Genomic DNA, 17,284 nt, shown 5'->3' with positions numbered 1-17,284 from the left:
GTTGACACAATATTTGTTGACACAAATGGTTTGTATTAAATAGTGTGTTGTTACTGCCTTCTGGTTCTAATTAATTAAAACTCGGGTTTTCCGATAACATTATATTTAATTCGAAGTCGATGATTCACTACATAAGTTGTTTACAATATTAACTTGACCTATCCTATACGTGAATACCTTCCAACTACATCAATAATCATAATACTCTTTCTCGACCGAGTTAATGTTTATATACACATTTAAATAATAACAAAACATGACAATTCAATGTTACTTGCGGTTATTGAATCCAAGAACAGATACTACATGGATTAATGACTTTTAATGAGTTTTAAACATCTTTTGTACAGGGTGATATTATAATACCATAGGTTCAACCAGACCACTTAACTAAATTTGGTTTTTTGTTATTTGTAGCATTTAATTTTACTTTTACCGTGACCTGAAGATGCTGTGAATATTGTAGACAGCGAAACCGGTCGTCAGTTGTAAAATAAATTGTTTGTGAGAACGTCTCTCTTTTCTTTACTACAATAGTATGGACTCACACATGCAACCCATTCATTAATTAAAATTAAAATTAGCGAAAATAGTAATTAAAGCGTATCGCTATAGATACATTCATGTTTAAAGAAATTATACAGTTGACAACAAAATTAACTCGCTTCTTCCCAAAAGTTATACAACAGATCTGTATCTGTAGAGTAGGGAGGGTGAGTCAAGTTCCACAGCACTCAGGCTACAATTGACCCATTGTGCATCCTCCCAGGGGGTTATCGTCTTTAGTTTATTATCCATCCTGCCATTTCCAGGAAGGCGGATAAAAATCACCAGGGGACATCTCCCCTATGACGGCAAGTGTAGGCCAAGGCTCGCCGAACGCACACTCTCGTATTGACGATAACTCCAGACATTCACATAGGACATGCTCGACAGTTTCGTCATCTCGTTCACAACTCCTGCACTCCTGTGTGTCTACTAGCCCCAGTGTGTGGAGGTGTTTGCTTAGGGACCATGGCCAGTTAAAAAACCAACTGCCAAGCGTAGGTTTTTTCTGGTCATTCTCAAGTACTTTTCTGATGCAGAATTCCCAAGGTTCCTTAGTGTTACCTTGACCTTGGCAAGTCTACATCCTGGCCCTTCTTCCCATCTTTTCACGGTTTGCGTCTGGGAGTGACATTTGGCAATTTCCCCGATTGTTGCAGTTCACAGCCAAGGTTCAGTGATCTGGAGTATATCTCGCCTCCTGAGCCTTCTTCCGTTTTGGAACCATCGGTGCAGATATACAACAGATATTTCAATCATTAATTGTTCTTACGAGGAAAAAATGGTTCGATACAGAATGTGAATCCGAAATCAAATAGAAAAAGCAAGCAAGAAAGCAATGGATGTCAACTAATGAAGAACACCATATAATCTAAATGAATACAACGAAAAGAAGAAAGTAACAGATTAATGTTGCAAAAATAAAAAAGGCTATGGATGGAAGAGTGGTTAAAAGACCTAGAAGAGAATAGTAAGGACAGCGCTAAACTATGTATTTGGATACCTAAAAGCTCACTGGTATAAATAGATGAAATCCCCAACGAGCTCGTTAAAAATGGAGGGGGAAAATTATTAACAAGCATTTACAACCTAATAGGGAATATGAATTAGGATATGGGAAACTGAAGAAATGCCCGAGGATTGGAAAAAAGGCATAATTATACAAAATAATATTTAAGAAAGGAGAAGGTAACAGACTAACAAATATAGAGGATTAGGTCTACTGAATACAAGATACAAAATTCTAACAGCTCTCATCAGACAAAAACTCACGCATTTCACAGAGGAAAAATTTGGGAACAATCAGCAAGGATTCAGTGAAGGCAGATCCACTGCAGATGCGATCCACGTAATTACACAAACAATCGAAAAACACCACGAACACAACATAGAACTCCACACCTTCTACTAAGACTTAGACTTCAGACAAGGCTTTGACTTGGAAGAAATAAATTATTTAATGAAATGAAAAATCAAGGTTTACCGGCAAAGTAAATAAGATTAACAAAAATGATTATGGGTGGATCCCGAGCTAAAATAATAGCAGAATAAAGTAACAAACACCATTGCAAAAGAAAGAAGAGTGCGACAAGGCTAATTCCTGTCAACCTCATTCCTCATTATTCAACATAGCAGTAGAAGGAAGGAAGGAACAAAAATAGTTGAATATACAGATGACGTAGTTCTCAAAGATATGACAGGCGCAAGACTATTAGGAGATTCTAAGGAAGAATTAGAAGATGAATATAAGAAGGTTTTCAGCAAAGGTTAAGACTAATAGTCCAGGACGCATCTGTTTTGTGATGAACGTTGAGAGGTGACTCAAATTTTTGTGCAGAAATTGCTTGAAAACAACTCAAATAATAATATTTGAGTTATCCTCCCACTCAAAATGGTCCGGAACATTGTTTAAATAATCAAAATGTCAAAATATGAAGGAAAAATTCGATTTTTTTATTGGTTTTTGGATTATAACTTTAAAACTGTTCATTTCTGAGAAAAGTTGTAGTGACATAAAAGCTGCATAATTAAATTTCCTACAATATAGAATTGGTTAAAACTTTAAAAAATAGTCACTCTTGTTGCAAAATAGCAATAATTGCGAAAAAAAAAACATACAAAAACAAGTATTCGCCTTTTACGTTTTTCAACCATTTATGCTACACTTAGGACCTTCATATTTTACCCAGAAAAACTTTATGATATAGTAAAACAACACTGTGATTTTCATTAAGATCGGTTTAATATATTTTGCAAAATAAATTTTGCAATCCAGCTTTCGCAAAAAAAAATTATTTTTTTAAAATGTTGCAGGACTGAAAATAAAGCAGATAGCAAGTTGAATTTTTTTTGCTTATAGAAGTGTACTGTACCTTTCATTTGCAATTTGCAAAATTAAAATCAATTAATTACCGCGGCGTCAGGAAATTTTTTAAATAAGCATTAATTTTTGGTGCTACGCGCAGGACAGCGGTGTTCGATTCACACAAGCTGATTTCCACCAAAATTTCTTCCAATCTTTATCTAATATATTATTTTCTTACTCTATATTTTGTTGTATTTTAATATTTTAATTCCACAAAAATCAAACTAATTTTATTATTGTTTGTGAAATATTGTTTAAACAATTGCATATGTTTAAAAATAATAAACTTTTATTCTCTAAGTTAAAATATATGAACAAAGAAAGTTTTTTTCTAAAAAAAGGGTTATTTCAAATGATAGAGTATGTGTTTTTATTTTGCAATAAACAAATTTATTTATTTATATCGAAATGTAATAAAAATTAAAATGTATCAATCATTATCAAAGGTCATTGGAATGCCCAATCAGAGCAAACTATCCGCTGTCCTGCGAGTAGCACCAATAATTAATGTTTATTTAAAAAATTCCTGACGCCGTGGTATTTAATCGATTTTAGTTTTGCAAATTGCAAATGAAAGGTACAGTACACTTCTATAACCAAAAAAAAATTGAACTTGCTTTCTGCTTTATTTTCAGTCCTGTAACATTTTGAAAAAATGAATTTTTTTTTGCGAAAGCTGGATTGCAAAATTTATTTTGCTAAATCTATTGAACCGATCTTAACGAAATTTACAGTACTCTTTCACTGTATCATAAAGTTTTTCTGGGTGAAATATGAAGGTCTTAAGTGTAGCATAAATGGTTAAAAAACGTAAAATGCGAATACTTGTTTTTGTATGGTTTTTTCGCAATTATTGCTATTTTGCAACAAGGGTGACTATTTTTTAAATTTTTAACCAATTCTATATTGTAGGAAATTTAATTACGCAACTTTTATGTCAGTACAACTTTTCTCGGAAATGAATACTTTTAAAGTTATAATCAAAAAACCAAGAAGAAAATCGAATTTTTCCTTCATTTTTTGACATTTTGATTATTTAAACAATGTTCCGGATCTTTTTGAGAGGGAGGATAACTCAAATATTATTATTTAAGTTATTTTCAAGCAATTTCTGCAAAAAAATTTGAGTCACCTCTCAACGTCCAAATGTACTAATATTTTTACAGATGCGCCCTGGTCTATAAGACAGCAGCTAGAAAACTAAACTTCTAATTCCCCAATCAGTTTCTATTAAAAAAATCTGTGTTTCTTTCAATTTCAATAAAAGTTCATTCAGATATATTTGGATACTATAATATTAAAACATGTCACACTTAATCATTATGAAAATGCTCAATTTAAACAATGCTTATCTATTTCTAATTAAGTATATCTAGTGACCCCTTGATAATTTTAGAGGTCTTTAACCGAAATATTTAATCTTTGTATTGTATTGTATGAACATTACACTATTTCTTAAGAGTTGCCTACAACTCGAGGATCTGGCGAGCATGTGTACTAAAATGAGATATTTATGTATTTATTATCTGACTTTTATGTGGAACAGGGTTGGATCCAAATACGGCTAAAATATTTTGACAGATTCTACCTATTTGATAAAAAATTCAGGTTATGAAACTGTGTGTGTGTGTTTATGTTTTATTGGCACTGGTTTAAGCAACCAACTGGCCAGTCAATGTGTTTTGAATTCTCTCTTTTACAAAATATATGCTTAGTATCTAAATTTAAAACTATTAGTACTACTGTTTTTTTTACTCTGTTTTTTTTATTATTTTTTTTATTATATTTTTTAACATTTTTTTTATTACATTTTTTATTTTTTTTTATTTTTTTTTTTATTTTTTTTTCAGTTTTTTTTTTTTTAGTTTTTTTTTTTTTTTTTTTTTTTTTTGTATATTTTTTTATCGCGCTAAGACCTAAACCCGATTCAACCTCGCGGAGGTTTAGATCTTAGTAACTTTTTATTTTATTTAATTATTTTTTTTTTTTTTTTATTTTTTTTTCTTTTTTTCTCAGAGCTTTAATTTTAAACAATTAACATGGTTGTACAAAATTTTATAAACATCTAGATTGTTTGATTGTAAAAGGTATATAAGATTAAAAGGAAATTGTACATTAATTTGAACTAGATTGGCAAAAAAGTTTGATATTTCAATAAAATGTAAAGGACATTCTAATAGCATATGTTGTAGATCAGCTAGCTCTCCACATAAACATTCATCATTATCTACAAGTCCTATTTCTCTTTTGTAGACGGGAGTCAGACAGTGATTACTTCTTATTCGACAAATAGTTTTGATAAAGCCTTTGTTGGAAACTTGATTAAACCATGTCTTGATGGGAAGTGTAGGCTGGATTTTTTTGTAATAATTTCCTTTGTCTGAATTATTGTATTGTTCCTGCCATTTCGTCCGTTTGATAGATCTCATAATAGAAATTATGTCTCCCATAGGAAGTTGATAAGTATGCAGAGTGGATTCCTTCGTTGTTGCTTTTTTAGCCAGATCATCTACTATTTCGTTGTTTTTTATACCAATGTGTGCTTTTATCCAACACAATATTATATTTTTGCCCGATTTCAAAGCTTCACTGTTCATTGCTATGATGTCACTGATGATATAATTTTCTGCAAAATTATGTACATTGTATTTCAATGTCTTTACAATGCTTTGGCAGTCTGTAAATATAACATAATTGAGTTCTTTTTGATTAATACATATTTTGTATGCTTCTTTGATTGCAATGAGTTCAGCTGTGAAAATTGTCATTTTATCAGGTAATCTGTTGTTTATTTTTATACTTTTTTGTGGGTAATATATAGCATATCCAACTTTTCCTTCCATTTTTGAACCATCCGTATATAATTTCTGATAACTCCCCCAGTTTTTTTGTACACACTGAAGGTGGTCTATTTTAGTAAGGAAGTCTGTCGCACGAATATTACTTAAATGACAGTTAACTGGAGATAAATAATCTTCATAATTTAGCTTTCGAGACGAGCTTTGTTCAATTTGGTGTATGTCGCCAATGGAATTAGAAACGTTGAGGAAGCTTTCCACAACTAAAAGCAGTTTCTTTTTTTCCCAGTAATAATGAGTTAGGTATGAGGTGGTTAAATGAACAATTTTATTTAATAGCAGTTTATCGTTAACCGCTGTTTTAACTATAAATTTCTCACTTAGGTATTCCCTGCGTAATGAAAGTGGAGGTTCATTAAGCTCACATTCCATGACCAATATAGGTGTGCTACGAAGATAACCAGTGCATAACCTAAGTGCCTTATTTTTGATCCTCTCGATTTTTTGGAGTACAGAGTTTGATGCTGAGCCATAAAAAATAGATCCATAGTCTAAGATTGATCTTATCAAATTTCTGTATAGTAATATTGATATGTTTGGATCAGCTCCCCAGTTACTGACACTTACAGTCTTCATGATATTCATTGCATTTTCCATTCTTCGTAATATGTAATTTGTGTGTTCTTTCCAATTTAATTTGGAGTCTAAAAATACGCCAAGAAATTTTATTGAAGTTTTATAAGGAATACTAGTATTATCAAATTGTAGATGGCTTTGAGGAACATATCGTTTTTTAGTGAAGGTAACAATGGTTGATTTACTCTCTGATATTGTTAAGTTATTATCGGTAGCCCATTTTTTTATAATATTCAATGTCGATTTAAGGTAGTTATTACATCTATCTATTGACTTATTTTCTGCATATATCGCAACATCATCAGCGTACTGTAGGATTTTTATGTGTTGAGGAAGTTTAGTTTCTAAGTCAGCAGTATACAGTATATATAATATAGGACTTAGGATGCTACCCTGAGGTAGTCCCAAAGATGTGTATCGGGAGTTAGATTGATCTCCATTTAATCTAACGTGAACTGCTCGATTAATGTATAAGTTAATGATGTTCCATGTTACTATCTCGGGTATTCCTATTTCCAACATTTTCGCGTATAGTATGTGAAGATTAACGTTGTCGTAAGCCCCTTTTATATCTAAGAACAAAGCACTAACTGCTTTCTTATAAGTAAAGGAACTATAAATGTCTATTAAAAAGTGGCAGAGGCTATCTTGTGTGGATTTACCTTTTCTAAAACCAAACTGACTTCTTGGTAATAGGTCGTTCTTTTCTAGCCAAAATTCCAGACGGTTTTTAATAAGTCTCTCATATGTTTTTAGTATACAGGAAGCCAGACCGATTGGACGGTAAGAATCCCAATTCTTTGATGATTTTCCTGGTTTTAAAACCGGGATAATAGTGTAAACGTGCCAATCGTCAGGAATCTTTATGCGGCGCATCCAAATTTCATTATATATATTTAGTAGTGCAGCCTTACCAATTCTTGAAAGATTTGATAGCATCGAGTAATGGATATTATCGGCACCTGGTGCTGAATTTGAGTTTTTCTTCAACGCAAAGTTTAGTTCAGTGGTAGAAAATGGTTTGACTAGGAAACGGATTGGTTCTGGATAGTCGTACAGAGTATTTAGTTGTAAATCAGGAATTACTAATTCTGCAGACGGCGGTGTGATATTTTGATGGAACTCTTCTATCCACGAAGCTTCCGACAGAATAACAGGGACTTTGTTCTTTGTTTTTCTATTTTTTATTCGGTTAACTTTTGACCATATATCTTTAATAGGGACTGACCTATTTAGGGATCCGACATAATCTCTCCAGCTATTTCTTTTAGTTTGTTTAGTGATCTTCTTGACATGTGCATCATCTTTTTTATACTTAAGTAGGTTTTCATGGTTTGGATTTTCTTTGAATATACAAAAACTTTCCTGTCTTCTTCTGACTGCTTCTTCACATTCTAAATCCCACCAGTATTTTCCTCTGGAAGTCGGTTTTTTTATTTTAAATTTGGGGATGCAGTAGGATGCAGTTGTATTTATATTGTGCAAAATTTGTTCATAAGAATTTATATCTTTAAATTGAGAGAATACATCTTCCGAATACTGTTCATATAATTTCCAGTCGACATTCTTTAAATTCCACTTTTGTGAATATGGATTATATGTATGAGTTGGTTGATCCTCTAACTCTACTCTTATAGGTGTATGGTCTGAACCAAATAGGTCTTGAAGTGTTTTCCAAGTGATCAGGTGGTTTAAGTCAGGAGTACAAATGGTCAGGTCTATTGCCGATTTCGAGAAGTTCCTAAAGAAAGTAGGAGAGCCATCATTTTTGAATATTAAATTATTATCGTCTATACAGTCCATCAAGATTTTACCTTTCATATCTGTTTGGTTGTCTAGGCCCCAGGCAATGTGGTGAGCATTAAGGTCACCTCCTATTATAAATGGTCTTTCTATAGATGTTATGAAATTGTTCCATTGTTGTAACAATAACTTGGTTCCTGGGGGAACATACATAGATATAAATGTGACAGTATATGACTTAAACTTTATTTTTATTGCTACTTTATTGACGTTTATTAAATCTACTTTCATGGTGACTTCCTCGTAATATAGGTTTGAATTTATTAAAATTGCTGAGCCACCGCCAACAGTTACTGAAAAGCGGTCGTCTCTGACAATATTGTACCCGTGAAAGTTATAATACTTTTCTGGTTTAAATCTAGTTTCTGACAATAATGCGATATCAACTTTCTGGTCTTCTAATAGGTGGATAAGGTTTTCTCTATTAGAGTTAGCCGATCTACAATTCCATTGACAAATTACCAATCTATTCATTATTATATAAGAGAGAACTTAAAACTGATTGAATTGAATTTACTAGAACTGATTTTTCTGGAATTTCAAAATTTTTGTGATTTATATTAGAGATAATACTTGTAACTATATTTGATATTAATTCTGTTAATTCTTTTGATGGTTCATGTATTTTAGATCCTTGTTCTGGATTAAATGTAGATTGATACGAAGAAGAGGTGATAATACCACCAGGTCTGTTGGACATGGGGTTTAACTTTATTATTTTTTGATGTTCCATTGTTACTTGGTCTGGTGAGGAAGAGATAGGTCGTTTGTATTTTGGTGGTTTTATTATTGTATATCTATTTGAAACTGAAGGTAGAGCGAACTGATTGGAAGATGTTTGAGACGTGGACAATTGAGTAAAGGAATATGAAGAGGATGGTGCATTCATATTTGGAGTTTGATGAGAATTTATTGAGGAATTATTGGCTGCTATAGATGCATAAGTTATCTTAGGAAAGAGTTTAATTGTTTCCTTAAAAGATAAGCTGTTTTCAGACATATAATGTTTTATTTTCTTTTGGCGATCAAATTCTGGGCATATCTCCCATTCATTAGTGAAGTGTTCACCTTCACAGGATAGACATTTTTTGTTAAACGATGATAAAGAACAAGAATCGGAAAGGTGAGATTCATGACACTTAAAACAGCGAGGATTACTTTTACACTGCTTACTCATGTGCCCATACCTATAGCAGTGGTAACAGATAATTACCTTTTGCTGGTATTTTTCAACAGTGTGTAAGACATGATTAATTACTACATACTTTGGTATATTCTGGCATTTAAAAGACACAATAACTGATTTTGTTGGATTAAATATTACTTTGTCATCTGCTACTATTTTTCTTGTTATTCGTTTCACATACTCAACCGAGAATTTGCAATGGTGATCAAATTCCTTTATTCTATTTTTAAGATATTCTTCCGATATATCTGAATCTATATCCCTTACTACACCTAGTTTAAACAATTGAAATTTTGGAATGTATGCGGTCAGATTTTTTTGAATAAGGAATTTGGAAGTAACTAAAGCATTTGCGCTACTATAATTTTTAAATGAGACCCTAACTCGGTTGCGTCCGATTGAGTCAATTTTTTTTATATAATTGTCAATTTCTGGATGTAACGTAAATAGGATCTCGCCTATTTTAACAGCGTTTAATTTTCCTGTAAAATTTAAACTGGAGTTTTCAATGAAAATGTAAAAAGGTCCTAAATCAATTTTTTCGTATAAATAAACAGGCCTGGTTTTTTCTGGTTGATCTGAGTTTACTAAAGTATTTTGTTTTTCATTAATATTGTTAAGATTAATACTACTACTTATCTTATTTTGAGGCTGGTTGGGTAGAAATCCATTTAAATCTTGTAAATCACAGCTACTATCCATCGAATTCTCAATATCAGGCGGTTCGCCTCCACTAGATGACTCCATAGAGGAGTTTTCAAGTAACGTTTAACTTATGAACACTTTCAAAATGTAAACTAAATAAGGAAAAGTTTAACAAAACTAATCAAACTAAATTAGAACGGTATAAATCAAATAATCCGCCAAAAATTAATATTTTTCGGAGAGATTTCCAAATTTAAATTCGGTTATGAAACTGAAATTGTTTATATCACAGTATGTCTATATTTTATATCCGCTGTGAACTCGTACGTAGAGGGGATATTTAAAAGTTCGTGAGCGCCAGTAGTGACAATTTAGTGAACTTTTTCTGGAAATTTGACATAAACGTCAAAGTGATTAATTTAAAACATTGAAATTAAAAACATTAATATAGTCCATGTGGTGAGACCGCTCCCGCCTGGAAAAATTTCTGATTCGGTTTGTTTGTGGATTCCTATTCAAAAATGTCCCCTTTAAACAAATCTGGAGGGTGCCGGGCGGAATTTTTGGGCAGAAATTGTTTAAACCTTTTTTTTTAAATAAATACAAAAGATCACTTTTCTTGCTGTGGAACATGGTTTTAAGTTTTGTGGGCCATTCTAAACAAGAAAGGTATCTTGTAAATTTTCTCAGAAATTGATAGTTTTCGAGTTATAGGCGATTTAAAATCAGAAAAATGCGTTTTTTCGAGGCCTAAAAACTCATATTCAAATTAGCATTTTTGAGGTTGCCAGATACTTAAATTGAAGTTTAAACATTCAGCTTCAAAATTCTGAAGAGTGATTGCGTCTAACCTTAATTTAAACCGTTGTTTTTAATTGTTAAATATGCATGTTTATCCGATTTTTTTGCCGGTGCGGCGTGATCTATTTCAAAAATCTCCTATTCTTCTCCGAAAAATAGTTTTTCTAGATTCTTTGGGATAGTCTAAATAAAATAAGTTTCTTTACATTTTTCTCAAAAGTTAACAGTTTTAAAGCTATAAGCGATTTAAAATCCAAAAATGCGTTTTTGGCATTTCTCGAGTTATACTCAAAAATATGGCGCAAAAGCAAACATTTTCGGTTTTTTCAGATTTTGTCAAATAAAAAATTAAGGACAAGGTTTGCGACTGGCGCATATTATCGTTATTGATAAAAGATACATCCTGAAGTGATTTCAGCAAAGAAGTAGACTCCTGTGGAAAATGTCCATTACGGTCTGCTTTTAGACAGATTTTGCCTGGACTATTAATAAAGTGTCTTTTGAATGAGGTGCATTAATTGCATTTAATTAGTTTATTGAAGGTTTCTCTGTGTGTATATAATTTATTTAACCACGAACGATACTTTGCCATTTAATTTAGTAGCTTCCCAGAACAAATGTGATAAAACAAGATAAATTTGGACGATTTATTTTTATTTCCGTTATCAGAGCAGAAGAATGACCGAGATCCACACATAGAAGGCGTCAGCTTCCTTTTCTTATCAAATTGCTGTTTATCATAATTTAACGATTTATTGAATTGTAGAATAGCTCTTGAACATCCGTTTGTGACAGGGAGATAAAGATATAGAACAACATCGAAACGGACAGTAATTTGATTTTAAATACAATTACGCTAGTCAATGGGAGCAAGAATAGGATATTACCTCCGAATTCTATCCTACTGCATGGATTTTAATGAAATTTTGGGCCTAGCCTCTACTTATCTCCTAATTCAAAGTCTACCCTATGCCAATGTGTGCTTTTATCTTGGGGGTGGTTCCCACCCCTTCTCGGGGGTGGAAAATTTTTTGGTTAAAATTATCACGAAATTCGCTAGAGAACCTACATAATTCTAAGCAAAAACTGTTCTATAATTTTTTTTTTGAAAACTCAATACTTTTTGAGTTATTCGTGGTTGAAAATTGGCCATTTTCATTGAAACATAATATCTTTTCGAAAGGTTTTTTGCGAATACCTTAAAAACTATGCATCTAACCATGGGCGTCCGCAGGATCAAAACTAGGGGAGGGCAGATTTGAGACATAAAAAAATTGGTTAGATAAGCAATAATAAATATAGATGTAAATTGAGAGTCTTCAGAGAGGGTGAGGGTGAAGGGGTTTCCTACGAAAAGTTTTGAAAATAACGTTTTTGGAGCCAAAATTATAACTCAATGATTTCATACAAAAATGAAGCAAAGTAAATATATATTAAATATTTAAAAAAAAAATAATGATTTTTACAAAAACGTGATGCAAATTTAACAAGTTTATTTCCTCCTGGATAAGCCTTCGATGTGTGAAGCAAGATAAATTGTCTGTTCCTAAACACTATTATTTAAACAACAATTTACGCGGATCAATTGTAAATTCTTGTAAAACTTTCTCTACAAACTCTTTCTTTTTTGGTAATATTTGTTTTCGATGAATTCTCATTAGAGCTAACCCATTAAGGCGATCTTCGACCATTGTACTCCGCAACCACGTTTTATTCTTTGAAGACTGCTGAACGACCTCTCAACTGTACACGTAGTGCAAGGCAATGTTACGAGAATTTCCAGCAATTTTTTTGTTACCGGATAAAAAGTAGTGGACGCTCGAACCAGTTCAAAAATTTCAAGGGTGTTGAAGATGTCTAACTCATTATTAAGGCGTTTTTTATTTCAATGTTCTACCCATACTTCTAGCTCTGCATCTATTCCATTTATTTCATAGTGGTTTAAGGATTGTCTCAGTTGTTCTAATTTATGGCCATTTAAATCAATTTTTGAAAAATGCTTGGAATGCAGAAGACTCAGAGCGAAGGCTGGCGTATTTTCTTCGGAAACCGTGTCTCTAGAGACAATACGAAAGAATCATGGATCGCCTTCGGTATTTACTAGGCCTATCAGCTGGATGATTGCTTCTATGCTGTTGCTTGTCTACAGTTCTAGGGGTAGATAATTCAAAACCGCATTCTTCGGCTACCTTATTGGCTTCATTCAATAAAGTGTTTGTTACATTCTCTGCGTTCTGTCTGTGTTTTTAAAATATCCATGATTTGACGAATATGTTCCGCTACCTTTAAAACATTAGTTTACGCAGATTGTACGCGGTTGACTATAGGCTCTAGGTATTCGGAATATTTTGCAATCACAATGACAGCGACGATAAATCCTGACTTGCATGCCACATAATGCAACTGATAAGATGTTTTTCTAGTGACCAAATTTCCTTCAACGGATAGGGTTTGCAAGGCCTGTACAATTTCAATGAATTTTTTTCGAAAAACCCTAATTACCTTGTATTTCTCGAACCACCGTGTTTCACAGAGGCTAGGGATATTTGCTATCATATTCCTTCTTAATACTGATTCACGGAAGAAATTGGTTGTATCTTTAATAGTTGCAATAGTATTTCGCACTTCATTTAATCTATTCAAATCGTTCACAACTAAATTTAATCTGTGTGACGCACAGTGGAAAAAATTCGAATAGAAAGAAAATACGAATTCAGGGGTGGTTGCTGTTGCTTGCAGATTTAAAAAATATTAGGTAAATAAAATAATAGCAGATTTCAAATTTGCATTAAAGTTTTGTTAAGTTTATGTGGTTTTTTCATCCCAGCTAGAATGTAGATATAGAGTGGTTGCATTGAAAATCAAGATTAAGTTACACCTTTGTATTTTTGTATATTGCTTATTCACCAATTTTACACTCGCCTCGTCCTCTCTAGTTGGGGGGGGGCAGCTGCCCCCCTCTGCCCCTCCCTGTGGACGCCCATGCATCTAACTAAAAAAACTATATTCAAAATTTTTCTAAGTTATAAAAAAACAAAGAGACACTTGCCTCCATAACTCTTCTAGTTATAATACAATAAGAGATATGGTAGGTGAAAATAGTTTGTTTTTTGGTACATTCTCAAATTGGTGTATTCAACTTGAAATAACAGAGAAACTGTCGATTTTAAGCGAGATATGCTGCAAACAAAATTGATAACTAATGTGTTTTAAGAAAAAATGAGAAGTAATTTTAATCCCCATCCACCAAAATGTAAATGCATCGTTTTCCTTCTACAATACCTTTTACTATAGTGTTATTTCAATGTTCAGAAAGTTGGACGGGTTTAAAATGAATGGTTTTTGAAAAAAAAAGATAAAATTATAGAGAGCAATTTATAAATTTTCTTAAAAATCTTCCTTTTTCTCCATGTAACTTGAAAATGTTAAGAGATACAGTAATGAAAATAAAAAGAAAATTTTTATCTGAAAAACCCCTACATTTTTGTGTGGTATCTTTTTTCGTATCTCTTATCATTTTCGAGTTACATGGAGAAAAATAAAGATTTTTAAGAAAAATTTAAAAATGCGCTCTTTAATTTGATCATTTTTTTTTTCAAAAACCATTCATTTTAAACCAGTCCAACTTTTTGAACATATAAATAACACTATAATAAAAAGTATTTTAGAAGGAAAACGATGTATTTAAATTCTGATGGATGAGGGGTTAAATATACTTCTCATTTCTTCTTAAAATACATTAGTCATCAACTTTTTTGCAGAATATCTCGCTCAGTTTGAATGTATTCGACATTTAGTATTGCTCATTTTAAAGCAGGTTTTTTCAAGTACTATAAAAGTTGTAAGTATCATTATACATCTAAAATTGACCGTTTCTCTGTTATTTCAAATTGAATACACCGATTTGAGCATTAAGCAAAAAAAAACAAACTCTTCTTACCTACCATATCCCTCTTTCTATTTGAACTAGAAGATTTATGGAGGAACGAATCTCTTTGTTTTTTTTATAACCTACAGAAATATTTTATATAGTTTTTTTTGTTAGATGCATAGTTATTAAGGTATTCACAAAAATCCGTCCGAAAAGGTGTCATTTTTCAATGAAAATGGCCAATTTTCAACCACGAATAACTCAATGAGTATGGAGTTATCAAATAGTTGTTTATGATATAAGTGTTAAAAGTATAATTTTAAGGCACGCATGTGAAAGTTTGCAGAATGAGCGAAGCGTGAGCGAAGCGAATTCTGCAATTCACATGAGTGCCTTAAAAATGTAGATACCTACTTTTTAACACGTATATCATACAATATTTTTTCTACAAACGTTATAAATTTATAAAATACAATATTTTTGTTAATTGCTGAAACCATGAAACCTATGACCCGTAAAAGGTAGAACTAGTTGTCTACACTCAAGGGGAATGTCTAAAAATTCTTAGCGAAAATATTATACCGTTACATAAACTTGTTTTTTGTCTACAAACGTGTTAAAAATGCAATAATACAGTTTAAATTAAATTTTAAAAAACCTTTTAAACCACCTTTTTCAAATTGCGCAAGTTGTACTAAGTATTAATGTTAATGTTAATAAATGAAATATAAATATTTTGACGTTTCACAATTTGACAATTCACTTTTAACTGCAGTGCCTTAAAATTTTAAAGCACTAGTGCCTTAAAGTAGCAGTTTTAACGCTCCTATGGAGTGCTTCAAGGAGTTTTTGCTTAAAATTAGGTTTTCTAGCCTCTTCCGTGGCTATTTTAACCAAAAATTTTTCACTCCCAAGAAGGGGTGGGAACCACCCCCAAGATAAAAGCGCACATCGGCATAGGGTAGACTTTGTTTCTTGAGCTATTCCCTACTTACTGTGAAAATATCAACTAATAGTACGTTCTTTAACGGTAAAATATTGCAAAACCTCTAAATTTTAAAAAACCGTTTTGATTAACATGAAATTTGGCATACACATAGCTAACAAGTCAAAGAAAAAAGTGATATTGCGCCGATATGTGCTTTTGCCCTGGGGTGGTTTTTACCCCCTCTTGGGGGTGAAAAAATATTTGTCCAAAGCAAGTCCGGAAATGGATAAACTGACTAATTTTAGGTAATTTTTGCTCTATAGAGTTTTTTTACTAAGTCAATATTTTCGAGTTATTTGCCAGTGAATATGTTCATTTTTTCAACAAAATAACCACGCTTTTAGACGATTTTTCGCAAATAACTCAAATAGTAAGTATTTTGTCGAAAAAACATTGTTAGCAAAAATATAGACTGTAAAAAATTTAAAAAAAATGGTGTATATATCACGTCTCTATACCTAGTAGAAGCAGAGTTATAGCTAATGAAAAATAGGTTCATATTCGTCAAATTCCAAATGGAATACTTTAACGTGAAATAATCAAAAATGAAGTACATTTCGGGGAAAACTCATTACAACTTATTTAAAGTGTTTAAAAAAAGCTTCATTTTGGTTTTATAAAAAAAATTTCTAGCATCAAAAGTAAACAAGTTACGCACAAAATAAAGATAGTCCCTTTTTTTTGTAGAAAAATCGGGAAAATCACCCCTTAATTAGTATCTCAAATGAACTTAATCGTTACGACTTCACAAGTTTCTTGACTCGTGTATGTATTGTTTATACGATCTGTAAGTTTCATCGGTTTAAAGTCCTTATTTTTGAAAGGGCTGTAGTTAAAAGAGGTTGAACGAGTCACTGATCACGAATGTATGCACATTTAGAAACACCAAATCTTTATCAATTTTTGTCTAACAGAAAAACAAAAAAATACATGATATTCAGAAAAGTAATGCTGACTTTTTTTGTTTTTCAAGATTTTTGGTATCGCTAACAATTTTTAAGTTATTTTGAAAAAAAGCATATTTTTCAAAATTAAAATTTTTAAAAATTTTACTTTAAAACGAAATTTTTTCAAAAGTAAGCACTTTGAATTTGAATCGATGAAACTTACAGATCATATAAACACAACATAAGTAAAATAAATTGTGGAGCGGCAACAATTAATTTCATTTAATCTGCTAATTAGGGGGTGGTCTTCCCGATTTCTTTTGCCAAAACAAAAGGGACCAACTTTATTTTGAGCGTAACTTGCTTAAATTTAATGCTAGAAACTTTTTATAAAAACAGAAATAAAGCTTTTTTTAAGCACTTTAAAAAAGTTATTATGGATTTTCCCCAAAAAGTGCTTAATTTTTTGAATATTTCACGTCGAAATATTCTATTTCAAATTTGGTGAATATGAATCTATTTTTAATTGGCTATAACTCTGGTTCTACGAGGTCCAGAGACCTAACGCGTACACCATTTTTTTTTTACTTTTTTACAGGCTATATTTTTGCTAAGAACGTTTTTGTCGACAAAATACTTACTTTTTGAGTTATTTGCGAAAAACCGTCTAAAAATGTAGTTATTTTGTTGAAAAATAAACATATTCACTTGCAAATAACTCGAAAAGTGTTGACTTGGCAAAAAAGTTCTATAGAACA

At 31.8% G+C, this 17,284-nt stretch overlaps 1 protein-coding gene across 1 annotated transcript in view; it reads left to right on the top strand.

The window, feature by feature from the left end:
- LOC114329586 (laminin subunit alpha) overlaps nucleotides 1–17,284 on the top strand; it is a 192,193-nt gene that overhangs the window by 10,099 nt on the left and 164,810 nt on the right. The gene's annotated exons all lie outside the window — the stretch shown is intronic.

The sequence above is a fragment of the Diabrotica virgifera genome, chromosome 5 (genome assembly GCF_917563875.1).
Source record: "Diabrotica virgifera virgifera chromosome 5, PGI_DIABVI_V3a".
NCBI classification, from domain to species: domain Eukaryota; kingdom Metazoa; phylum Arthropoda; class Insecta; order Coleoptera; family Chrysomelidae; genus Diabrotica; species Diabrotica virgifera.
The sequence above is the reverse complement of the archived record's forward strand: the minus strand, read 5'-3'. Positions and strand labels throughout refer to the sequence as shown.